Here is a 13,748-nt window from a genome sequence, read left to right as displayed (position 1 = left end):
CCATTTTTGGGCAAGTGTATACTCACACTTGAGTTAATATAATAACCCGAGTTTGTAGTTAATGCTTGGGTTAGAAAGAAATGGTAGTTGATGAACACATTGTAGTTTTATTTAGAGAGTGCTTTCTTCTGTATTTGTGAGTCTTGATCTATCTACTTGTACAAAATGGGTCCATAATGTAACTGAGCACCTTCTTTTATTATCATTCTAAAGCTTGAGGTAGAGAAAATTTCTACTGTTGGGAGACACTTGAATTGGAGTGGCCGCAGCCAATTCTGTATGTTGTTCCCTGTCATGATGCTTTGACAAGGAGTAGTCCTGATTTCACAGACCAGGTTACAAGACACTCTAATGAGTGAGAACCCTTTTAACATCTAGGATCCACATGCCTCTGCTTCAAGCCAACACAACAGAGTGCTTAGAATGAGCATTGCTTCAGCACTCACGGTGAAATAAAGCCAATTTTATCTTCTCAGAAATGTACTTGTCAAGATCACCCAACTTGTCTATGACCTGCCCCTTCAATATCTTGTCCTGGTTCTCAGTCTCTTTCCTTCTCTCTTCTCCCTCCGCCCTCTCCCACCCTCCATGGGCCCCTAGAATCTCAGCTCCAAGCCGGGTCATTCCCGTCACAACTACTCTGACTGTGGGGCAATTTGTTCTCTGCCACCTCCACTAAACTGTCTGCTCAAAGCCCATTCTTAGAGAGTTCCGGTTGAGAGCTGGCCCCAAGAGGCACTTGCATGGAATTTGAAAGGTGGAAATGAAGCACCATCTGTTACCTGCTGAAGGTCATCAAGATGAGATGCAGTGCCGGTGGGCTGCAGCTCATCCTCACTCTCCTCCCCTGTGTTCAGCTCTCCCTCCTGACTGCTGACCTGTCGACCAAGGATGGTTCCAGGCCCCTCCCCATATACTTGCTGGCAGACCCGCAGAGGCATAGCTGTCCACAAACCTTCCATGATATCCTCTTTTGCTAAGCCTTGTTTTCAAGGTCAGATGTGCTTGGCATCTCATACAGATTGGATATTGACTCCTCTGATCCTCCAGCTTCACTCCTGGACCTTCACACCCACAGATCCTGCCATGATTAAGTTAGGTCTCGTTTCTATAATAAACCCTTTATCCCGTGATGAACAGTGGTCTGTCTCTCTGCTTGAGGACTGATTCACCCTGGTACCTGGTGCCCAAGAGAGGCCAGCAATATAGAACTGGGTGATACACATTTGATGCATCAGGATTTCACCTGAGCATCTTTCCCCTCAACTCTGGAGTGATGAAATCAGACGGGAAAGATGGGATGGCACTTCTCCAAAAGGAAGAACATTGCCTTCTACAGTCTGTGCAGTTCCTTACTGGCTCATTTTACTGGCTCAAAACACCATCTCCATCTTCCTCTTGCTTCTGTCCTGTCCCTCACACCAGGGGATGCTTAGGCTGGCAGGGTCTGGGGCCCCTGGGGTCCTAATCAGCTGTCCACTGAGTCCCTTCCAGATCGAGCCCAGCCCCATCTGGGCTCTGCATTCCTTTCTCACACACGGTGAAAAGAACTGATTTTGAGCTGTTGTTTTTTTAACTGGCATCGCAGAGTAGCACATCAGCTAAAAGACGGGTAACCTTCATCTTGGCACGCATTTCTCTCTCACTGAGTACACCCCGGCAATTCCCAGTTAGACTCTTCTACAGAACAATTTTGTAGCATTTCCATTTATTACACATTTAATTGCCTTTTAATTGGTGCAGCTGTTTTCAGCATGTTTGAGGCGTATTGGAACTCTCCGCCTAGCACCCATTTCAGGCTTGCTTCCTGCCCTGGATTACATTCCTGTCGGCCAAAATTTTGTGCAAGAGCCTTGAGGTTTAATCAAAGACTTATGGTCTAGTATAAAGGCTCGTGATAGCCCTAATTCCTTCAGGCAGTGGGAAAAGAACAGTATAAACTTTCAGAGCTAATCTCAAGAGCTAAAAAACTACTATAGCAATGGGACGTCTGGGTGGCTCAGCAGTTGAGTGTCTCCCTTCGGCTCAGGGCGTGATCCCGGGGTCCTGGGATCGAGTCCCGCACCAGGCTCCCTGCATGGAGCCTGCTTCTCCCTCTGCTTGTGTCTCTGCCTCTGTGTGTGTGTGTGTGTGTCTTTCATGAATACATAAATAAAATCTTTAAAAAGCAAAAAACAAAACAAAACAAAAAATACTACCATGGCAATACACCAAGCTCATGGCAACTTGTCCATAACCATCAATGGGGCTTAGAGTCCAAGTACTTATATTTAAGTTCCAAATACATTATTTGCAATTCCTATGCCTGAGGCAAGAAATGAAGCTTTCCTGGAGTTGGGAGGTTGAGGTTGAGCTGTAAAGTCCTGCCTGCATTTAATATTCTGTTGGTCTGATGGCAACTTGACAGAAGACCATTATTACTTATATATTTGAAACATTTAAGCATGAATAATGAAGTTTTTACATTTTGTGTTTGGATTATTTTAATCTTTGGTACAAACAGGCTCTCCAGATGCTTGTTTGCTGGCTTTTTTTTTTTTAAGTTAATTATTTAATTTACTCATTTCTTTATTTACGTTAAGGGATATCACAGTAGGGCAAGTTCTGAAGAGCAAGCTTAGAAGGCCTTGGCCGGGAGAGCCTCTGAGCCTGAGTTTTCCCACTTGTGACCTTGGAGTAACAATATTTACCCCACAGGGTTGTAGTGAGGGTGAAAATGAAAATAATGATCATAGCAGTTCTTCACAACCTGAAAGCTGCTATGGAAATACAATCATTCTTTTCACCAGAAATCCATCCCCAGGTCATAAGCAGAGAGTTCTTTCTGGAAAAGTCTACACAGATTACATCAAAACTAAATAAAAAAATAAAATAAATAAAATAAATATAAAAAAAGATTACATCAAAAAGTCTTATTCCAGGACTACTCACTTGGCTGCTAACTAGATTTTTGTGTTTTGTTTTGTTTTTGTCTCTGAACTCTTTGCTCATTTGTATCTCTATACAGAGTGGAAATAAGATGAAAAAATCTAACCAGTACTTAATAGGAACTCTGGCCAAGGCTTTAGTGTGGACGTACACAAAGCCTTGGAACTGCATGTCCCAGAATCCTCTTCCCTCTATGGTTCCTGGTTGGGGTCAACAGCCACTGAAGGGCTCTCATCTGAGACCACAGGTGGGAGAGAAGGTGAGGCCTTACTCTCTGCAGGGAGTGGCAACCAGACATGGCAGCAAGCTCTTGAGTGTTATGCTTTCACCATGACTTAGATTATTGACAGAGATGCCCCAGAATTGTTGAGAATTACCATGATTTCTGGTGAGCTCATGAGAAGCACCCACTTGAGCTCTTCAGACTGAAATGTAGGGGATGGCTTTTCTGACCCACTGTTCATGGTTGTGTAGGCCCTAATCCTCTATATTAGACCTGTAATTCTCAAAAGATAAAGCATGATTTCTGTTTTCACAGTTTGACCCTGTCTGATACAAACCTCTCCCTTTTTCACCAAAGCTACGTGTAACAAAAATTTATTTAGCACTTATTATAAGCTACCATGAGCAAATCACTTTGCTAGGTGCTTCACATGTATTATCTCATTTAATTCTCATCATAACCCTTCAAAATTTATCCTATACTTCTTCAACCTTATAGACAAGGTAACTGTTGAAGGGGTTAAGTAATTTGTCGAAGATCACACAATAAGATATACAGAGTCATAGACTTTCAGAGCTACACGTCCTCATGAAACTGGCCAGTTTCTATGATAACACATTTTTTTTTAAGATTTTATTTATTTATTCATGAGAGACACACACACACAGAGAGAGAGAGGCAGAGACACAGGCAGAGGGAGACATAGCCTCCACGCAGGGAGCCCGTCATGGGACTCGATCCCGGGCCTCGAAGGACCACGCCCTGGGCTGAAGGCAGGCGTCAAAACGCTGAGCCACCCAGGGATCCTCTGATAACACATTTTAAAAGTCCAGTGGGATATTAGAGTGAGTCAGGAATCTCCCAAATAACATGGCCATTGTGACTGAGCAAGATTCTACAAAACCACTGTCAGAATGCAACTGATCAGAGACCTAGTGACTGGTAAAATTAGGAACACAGAAGGCAGCATTTGGTGCCAATGGGCATTGTTAAATAATCAGAGCTGGTTTTTGAATCAGACACAGAACCGGAAGAATGGCATCAGTGGGGTAGTGATGATGGTCACCTCTTCAAGAAGGTTTGTAAGAGGATCTTGAATTCTGATCACCATCCCTTTTCCTACTGAATTGAGACCCTAAATATTCTATCTGACTTCCAAGTTAAGTTTCAAAAAGATCTCTTCACCAGAGACACTAACTTGAGCCTTGGGATACTAGCTGAGCAGGCGCTAAGCATGAGAACGCTGACATGATTAAAAGGTTCAGCTATGGTCACAGGTGTTTTGAATAATTAACACCATATCCTGAATCCAGTCAAAATAGTATTCTTTCCCACAAATGACTTCAAATGTAACTACTACAAGGTTGGGTTAAAGGAAGACGAAGGAATGTGGAAGAAAGAAGGAAACTAAAGAACTGCTTTTGTAGTAGATACCTGAGTCCTACTGCACAAACTAGAGCGTGCGAGACACATCACATGTTCTTTAATGAAGCTGACTTTGAGGCTCCCACGCACCTAAACAGGTGGGAAATTCTATTTGAGTCATCGTTAGGGTGCTCTCTCATCCTGCCCTTCCCCCAGGGATGTGGGAATGTCTTGAAGTTCCTTTGTAGAAGGGGCTATTCAGGAAAGGCCCTCGGGCAATTGGTCCCCAGGTCATTGCTGTCATCTTTCAAGCTCACATAGCTCCTTGAAGATCAGGAGTACTGCTGTGACTGTACCACACACAGGCTCAGGAATCTTGGCACCTTAGCATCCTTCTTCTGGGACTCTACTTCCCTCGGAGAACATGAGCCAATACTCACTGAGGATCTGCCCCCCTCCTTGGAATGCAGGGGTGGGACTCTCTCCCTGCTGCTTTGCATCATAGTCCTCATATCATTATTTTCTATCTCAATGAATGTGGTTCCTTTGGTCCCTTTATTTTAATTCTCTATTTCCCACTTCCCTTTAGCCTCCTCTTCATATTAATAACAACATCAAACATTTACTGAAAGCTTATTATAAACCGAGTACAAATCTAAGGGTTTTAAAACTAGGGCTTTTAATTCTCAAAAGAATCCTATCCTACGGGTTCTGTTTTATTAGTCCTATTTTACAACCAAGGCCCAGAGAGATGAAGTAACTCATCTAAGGTCATCCAGCTAGAATGGCCAGGGCAGGATTTCGACCCAAAACATCTGGCTCAAAAGTCCTACTGCTTAATCATGATGACATCCAGCTTTTCCTTGTTGCTATCATCCACAATTTTACTTCTGGATTACTAAGAATATGCCCACTCCTCCCTCTCTCCTTTTCTTCCTTCCTTTCTTCCTTCCATTCTTTTTTCCTTCCTTTCAGATAAAACTTGTTTATTGGTTTATTTTCTCACTTTTATATCCATAGTCTTGGGTTTTCAGCTCTCTTCTTCCTGAAAGAACTCTTTTAATGATTTTTCTCAAGCAGTTTTTCTCTGTTAAATCTCTGAGGCGTGGTATGTCTGAGAATATCTTTATTTTGACCATTATATTTTAATGATTGAGTAGATCTAAAATTCTGGATGGGAAGTTCTTTTTTTCTAATACTTCAAAAATACTATTAATTTTGTTTTATTCAGGATTGTTGAGAATCCTGATGCCAATCTGATTCTTCTTCCTTTGATTTGCTTTTTTTCTCTCCAAAAGATTCTAGAATTTTTCCTTTGACTTTTATGTTTGCATCCTAAAGGGGGGTGTGTGTATGTGTAAGTCTCTCCTGTGTACCCCACTATGAGCTTTTGCAGTCTGAATTATTAAACACTGTATATCAGTTTTCTGTTACTACGTAATAAACACATCAAAATGGAGTGGCTTAAAGCATACCTTCATCAACTTGATTCCTACAGGCTGGCAATTTGGGAATTTGGGCTGGGTTCTGCTGATGGTTCCTCTAGTCAGCTGCTAATCAGCCAGATGGTTGTGCTTCTTGGGTGTTAGCTAGATGCCAGCTGGAAGAATGGGTCAAAACTGGGCCACTTGTCTTTCAACATCCATCTGGCCTGGGTGGGCTTGTTCATACTGTAGCTTAGGCTTCTAAAAGCAACACAGGGGGTGCCTGGGTGGCTCAGTCAGTTAAGTGTCTGCCTTTGGCTCAGGTCATGATCCCAGAGTCTGGGGATAGAGCCCCATCTCGGGATCCCTGCTCAGAGGGGAGCCTGCTTCTCTCTCTCTCCCACTGCTCCTCCCTGCCCCACTCATTCTCTCTCTGTCTCTATCTCTCTCAAATAAATAAATAAATAAATAAATAAATAAATAAATAAATAAATAAAATCTTAAATAAAATAAAATAAAAGCAATACAGGATGGCAAGCCCCAATGGGCAGCATATTTAACGTCTCTGCTTGCATCATTCTCCTCTTGTCCTATCTGCTAACACAAGTCACTTGGCCAAGCCTAGAATCTATGTAGAGGGGACCACCAGAGGTCATAGGTGTAGGGAGATGAAATAACTTGGAGGCTATTACTGCAAAATCTACCACATTCTCTTTTAATTCTGGAAAATTTTTGATTGCTTTTTTCCAAGGATTTCCTCTCCTTCACTTATTTGTGCTCTTCCCTTCTAAGATTCTTCACATACAGATGTGAACTTCTCTATTTATCCTCCATCTTGCTTAGCCTTTACTTCTATAGTTTCAACTCTTTTCATCCTTCTTAAAATCTTCCAGGAGAGTTCTTAATCTTGTCTCTCATTTCAGTTGTTCATTTTTGTGGCTGTACCCATTCTGCTTCCAAGGGACCCATTGAGCTCCTGGTTTTATCAGTTACATTTCTCAGTCCTAGCATCCTTAGTCCATTTTTCTTTGACTGTTCCTGTTTAAGGTTTCCAAAATCTTCTCTTATGCTATTGAGGGGTTTTTCCAATGCTTATTTTAAATCTGTCTGGTTTATTAAATCTGCATCCCTTGCTGCACTTTTTTCCTTTGTTGCTTTTCTTCAAGAGTGTAGATGTATCATCCCCTTTCCCCTATAACTCATATTATCTTGAGAGTTTCCATTGCCTGGACTGATAGTGGGTGTCTGCAAGAAAGGGTAGAAACTCAGATCCTCCCTTGTGCCTCTTCTGGTGAGTTCGGTGAACAGGCAGTGTGTGAAAAACATACCTCTGGGCTCCCAAGCCCAAGCCAGCCAGATGAATGATGGAAGGCGCAGCTGACCCATTTTTCCAGCTGGCGTCCAGCTAACACCCAGAAGCACAACCATCTGGCTGATTAGCAGCTGATTACAGAGGAACCATCAGCAGAACCCAGCCCAAATTCCCAATTGCCAGCCTGTAAGAATCAGGTTGATGAAGGTATGCTTTAAGCCACTCCATTTTGATTTATTACACAGCAACAGAAAGCTGATATAGAGTGTTTAATAACTCAGACTGCAAAAGCTCATAGTGGGTTAGACGGGATACACACACACACACACACACACACAACACACACACACACACACACACACACATGTCCCCTAGAACCTACCATTCCCTAAATTCTCCCCAACTCCCAAAACAGCAACGCTGCTCCTCGAAGCAACTTCCTCTAGTCTTCAAAATAACATCCAACATTTCTTAAACACTTAGTATGTATCAACCCAGTTTTAAGTCCTTTTACATGTATTGTATCTTTTTAACCCACCCTAAGAATTAGGTAATATTATTATGTCCATTTTAGAGATGAGAACACAAAGAGAGAAAGCAAATAAATTTCACAGAGTCACAGAGCAGTAAGTGGTGGAGGCAGATTAAAATTGGGCCTGTTTGGCTTTAGAATCCACAGTCTTAATCTTTATACCATGGGCCATGAAGTCCTGGAAAAGAGGGAGCCTCAGGAACCAGGCCTTCTGCTGCCCCAATCTACTGCCAGCTCTCTGCCCAGGTGGGCTCCAGTACTTCCCTGACACCATCCTGATTTTTCTAGCTGGTGCTGGGCCAGTGAGGCTGTTTTTCTGCCTGGCAAGCAAATTTCTGCTGCTGGCAATGTAAGTGAGTGAACGAGCAGGATACAACTAGAAAACTCTTGTGTATTCTGTTCAGTGTTCGCCCCACATCCTCTCTGGAAGAAGTGGAAATCCTCTTCACACTCCATCCCCCTCACCCCCCACCCCAACCCCTAGGACACAATCACATTTGGCCTCCCCAGGATCTCATTACTTTGTTTGTTTGTTTGTTGTTTGTTTGTTTGTTTGTTTGTTTTGCCATGTTATTAGATGCATCAAACCTGTTTATGTGACATCTTTGGGGTTGGCTCAGGGGAGGCCATAATATCTCACTAATATCTCATATTAGTTCATATTAGGCAGGAAACATCTGTATATGTAATTTCCAAGGTAGTTTATTCACTAACCCAAGCCCCGAAGAACATCTAGCTCTGGTAGTGTTAACCTCTGTTCTTCACCAGCTATTTCCTTCCACCTCATATTCAGTTCCCTAAAACAACACAGGAATTCTATTATTATATCATTCCTTAAAATGTTTTCATCTCCTGCAGGAATGAACCTCAATATACAGCTGCATACATATAAACAGTCAGATTCAGAACAAAGCTTAACTTCTTAACAGGCAACATTTTTTAATCCTTTCTAGTGCCACCTCGGATAACTGACTTTCTCATTGTTGATCCTGTTATCCAACCCCTGATGCTTTGAACACCTCTAGGATTTTTTGTGAATAGCTCAAGCCTTAGGTCTCGTTCCATTTCAATGGGCGCCAGACTTCATATTCACTACCATCCTTCTACATCTGTCCAGAACTGCACATTTTGGCCTGGGCCAGGCCTGCCACTCCTGCTCTTGCTCCCAATTCTGAACTGCAGCCATCCTGCAAAGTTTAGTTCAAATGTTCCCACCTCTGGGCAGCCTGCTCTCATTGTTCAGCCTAAAGTGACCTCCCTGAACTTACACAGCAAAGAGGTTATAAAGGCCACACTTGCATAGGACTTGCTCTCCTCTTCTGAGAGTGTCCGCATTCAGGTCCTCCAGACTGTCCACAGTCCTTCACAAGGCAAACCACAGAGATTAGAGCCTGAGACATTTGAGTGCTGACCTTCCCCTTACCCTCACATCCCCTCTCCTTTGCCAGCTGATCCTAGCAGGCATGCATGGTTTTGATCTGCATTGTGAATATAATTATGAATATGAGTCATATGCTGGATGCTGCTTGACTCGTTCACCTCTTTGTAAAAGAGCAAACCAGTCAATTTACTTAATTGATTCTACTTTTCCTCATCTACAAAAAGCAGAGACTGAGCTAGGTGATTTCTGAGGCTCAGTCTATGATGACAACTGGCTGTAGACAACTTTAGGTCAGGGACCTTGTGTCCTGATTATTTTTTTTCTCCTACAACACTGTGAGCAAATATCGGTGTTCTCATATTGTCAGCAATCAAGAATCAGTGATTATCTTATGTGCCTTTGTAGCCCTAATTTAGTGGTTTGCCATCATGGGCATATTTTCAGAAATGGTCTCTAGAAGACAGATTGCATTGATCAGCTGACCCTACTTTTTCTGGGCAGTCTAAATTTCTTATGACTCTCGTTCTGAGCAACTTCCGTGAGAAAATTTCCCCTAGGTAGCATAGAAAAATTGAGATGTGTTGCAGGTTGCTTATTCCCATACCAAAATGACACAGTTCCCACTACTCCAGAAACTGGAGTCAAGACCCTGAGGAAAACCTGAGTGCACCCAAGATCTTTTATATTTTGTGGCAGGAATCTTCCTGGGAGTCACCGTGTGCTAGGATGTGGTCTGAGAGTGGTGGGAAAGAGAGAAAGTGGCCCCTTCCTGAAGTCAAATCATTGGTTCCAGAAGACTGCCTCCCACTGGGGACTACAGAGAAGAGAGAAAGGGCTTCAGGGTAGAAGCCCAAACTCTCAAGGATTTCTGAAGACACAAGGAGCAGATAATCATCTAGAGTGAACCCAGAAAGATCTGGAGACCACAGGGCCATACCGATCAGGAGCTGCGGCTCCTCGCCAACCCCAGGTTTCAAGGGGAGCTTAACAGACTAGCCTCATAGCTCATTCTCCGCAGGGACACTCTGTAGAGGGGCTGGCTCTCTGCTGTCACATCAGTTAAAACCCAGCCAAGCAGTGGGAATTCTCTGTATTTTGTTCTATTATTAGAATCCAATTACCATCTGGTGGTATGCTATAGGGAAGTGCAATTCTTCTACATCAGCAAACACAAAATGCAGCAGTTTGGTGAGCAAGCTGGCAGCTTCCAGAGCTTGGAGCAAAAAGGTAGAGAAATACTTTTATTTCTGCCCAAATAACATCATGCCTATTGGGATTCCCCTGGCTTTGGCATATAGATAGTTGAGCTCAGTCCCATAAAGGCAGAGACTTCAAAAAATAAATAAATAAATAAATAAATAAATAAATAAATAAATAAATAAATAAAAATAAATAAATAAAAAAATTTAAAAAAAGGCAGAGACTTCACTCAGGTGTCACGCTGGCCTTTAAGATGGGAAACACTTTGTCCAGGCCTGAGCCTGTGTATTCTGCTCTGTCTTATTTTTGGTGGCCACCTGTTCCCTGAATGCGGCCCCAATAGCCACTAGATATCTTTCCTCACGAGGTAAGAAGCTCTGCTTCTTCAAAAACTGCTGTCTAGAAGCAAGACTGAATAGCCCATGACCCCGATGCTCATCCCTCTTCCGTTTTCCTGCTGAGGGAAGCTACAGGCTGCTTCATGGTAAGTGGTTTGATGGATGTGGTAAAAGTCTGATGCATTTTTGATGGATATAAATAGTCTGATGGATGCTCAGCCCAAAGCTTCTCTAGGTAAATTCCTGACATGATTTACTCCACCAAGGTTGGAAAATGTCTCAAATCTCTCTTAGGCAATCTGAAATTTCCTTGGATGTCTCAAGGAAGTAGCATAAAGGTAAGTGTTCCTGGGGTGATGGAAAAAGAGGAGCCAGGAGGGAGAGCAGAGGCAGAGCATCTTCGACTATAGGCCAGCACCTACTGATCTCATCTTCTAGATGCCTCTGGAGTAGAAGATTTTGTTTCTGCCCCTTTCAGCCACTGAAATTCCTAATCTGAATCTTGGATTCACTCCTTTCTGTCTTCTCCTTCACGTAGGTGCACCAGATGTTGCAAATGGAAAGACATGGAAAGGGGGGGAAAGGTCAGCAAACAGTCTCCTGGGTCCTTAAATTCTATGCTCAGGGGGCAGCCTCTAAGGGGTCCCTTTGTGGCCAGGGAATTCCTTTGTGTGGATTAGAGACAGACTTGGGGCCCAAAATAAGGCAGAACTAGGGGCTACCATTTCCTTTCCCCCAAGGCCTGCACTCATATCTCAGCCCCCCTCATCCTACCTCTCCTGCCCCAAACAAGGAGCAAATGCAGGAGGGAAAGAGCACAGAGCTTCCATCCCAGTGTCTGGGACAGAGATGGTAGGAGGCCACTCACACAGGTGTCCTAGACTAGAGCAGCAGTCTTGGGCCATCTGACTTCACCTTGGACTTGGTGAATTATCCTTGAAAGTTCTGGATTTTTATCCTTTTACTTGTAGCAAATAGTCCTATCTAATGGCCAGGAATTGCAGGAAACTAAGACAGGTTTCAAAAGAATCATAAAATCTTTTCTATCTGAAGGTTTACAGCTGGGTCGAGCAAAACTAGATAAAATTTTTTCTTGGAACCCCCTATCCTCCTGTTTTTGCTCTTACCTATTTTTCCAAGTCATCAGCTTTCTTTGAGTGCACAGAATCTTCTGGTACATATTCTTTGGATGTTAAATCCTGCTCCTAGAATGTATGATCCACTCTTAATGCTGCATTTTATAATCCTTGATGTCTTATAACCAATGAAATAGAGTATTAAGCATGGGCTCCGTATTAGGAATATCACATATTAACACTTAATCATTGCAAAATTCTACAAGGTTGGTAATATTCCCATTTAAGAGATTTGAGAAGCAAGGATCAGAAACATAAATCAAACTGTTCAAATTTATGTCAGGTAAGCAACAGAACTGAGATTTGAACTTGGCTCTTTCTGAATTCCAAATGCCAGGCTCTTTACAAAACAGCAGACTCCTTGAAAACAAATGGCACTTGCCCCCATGCAGAGAGTCAGTTCAAAATGAACAATAGGATTGCTGGGAAGGAAAAAAAAAAAAAAAAAAAAAGGATTGCTGGGAAGGTTCTGTTGCAAATGCACACACAACGGCCACCTTAGGGGTGGGGGGCAGCATAACCCAGAGCACTCTGGACAAGCTCAAGGCAAACAGTAAAAGTGAGGGGAATACCTTGAGGAAGGAAACTTCTGAGTTCCCTGCTATGTCAACTTTAAAAGGACATGTTAATGCATAATGATAGAGAGAGGGAGAACAGAGACACTTCACCAGACACTCCTGATAAACAGCTACTGCCGGCTCTCTGGTGGGAGGAATGGTAGTCAAAGTTAAGCTCAAAATTGATGAAATGCTGATTTAGGAGTCCAGCAAAGCCATTTAAGACTATCCATTTTAATATTTCACTTTTCAAAAACCCTCTGGGTTATAATTACATTTTAAGAAGTCCAACATCACAGTGTCAGTGTTGTGAGCACATGTCCCCGGTAGAGTTTACCAATCCGGTGTCCTGCGCTGATGCTCAGGCCAGAAAAGAGATCGTCTGCACTCCCACACACCCCAGAGGGAAGGCAATTAGGAGTTGGGACAGGGAAGAAGGTTTGCAGGACTCTTGCCCTAATTTGAGCGTATGTTACAAGAGTAATGAAGATCGGTTCTCCAGTTCTTGACAGGGATATTTTGAGGACAAAAGGAATAAGGTATATGCCTTCCCGATTGTGGATTAGCATTCTTTATAACGAGGGAGTTGGTCAAGACAATTGCTTTAGAGCCAACCCATGGGTAGTATTGATTTTAGGAAAAAAAATTGTATAAATATTCTGTAGGTCACCCCAGTTAAATGAATTGGGCAATAAAGGATTTGTTAAATACCTTTCTCTGCTGGGCACTGTACTAGGTGCTGTTTTTATTAAAGACTAATTGGATATTTTGGCTGGGGAATAGTAATTGCTCTGAAATGTGAGCTGTTTTAAATAATAGCTATCAGTTTAATAAGATTTACTCTGCAGACTTTATGGGCACAGAGGGAAAGGGTTTCGGAAAAGGACTTGAGCTTTTAGGGCTCATGCAATTCCATTAAACACTGTTTTGCCATGAGTCCCTGGAAATGGATACTGCTTTTCCCTGTGGACTCATAGGGCCTGGGCTTGTTATTAACCAGAAAGAAATAAAATGTTCTGAAAACCCAACGGTTGGCTAATTTTATCTTTCCAGGATGGAGTTAGCTTAAGATCTGGCCTCTCAGACTTGGAGTGGGAGAGAAGCTAGTTTTCAAGGAAACAGAGCTAAACCAAGCACCTGTTTTCTGTAGAGAAGAAATGTCTTTTGTTCATTCTTTACTCTCATCTCTACTTTTTATAAAATGATAGATCTCTATGCTTCATCAAATTCAGATTCATTATTTTGCAAAGACCAGGTCATCGGTGATTTTTATCTATTTCTACTTAGGAAGGACCCAGAGGACCATAAGCAAGATTAAAATGCAAATGATAAACTGGATAAATAGTTGCAAT

General features: G+C 42.5%; 1 long non-coding RNA gene across 1 annotated transcript in view; it reads right to left on the bottom strand.

Moving 5' to 3' along the window:
- Positions 1 to 13,748, bottom strand: part of LOC140639736 (uncharacterized) — a 43,015-nt gene that overhangs the window by 16,449 nt on the left and 12,818 nt on the right. The window lies entirely within an intron of this gene.

This window comes from Canis lupus, chromosome 9 (assembly GCF_048164855.1).
Source record: "Canis lupus baileyi chromosome 9, mCanLup2.hap1, whole genome shotgun sequence".
NCBI lineage: Eukaryota > Metazoa > Chordata > Mammalia > Carnivora > Canidae > Canis > Canis lupus.
This window is presented reverse-complemented; position numbering and strand designations above follow the sequence as displayed.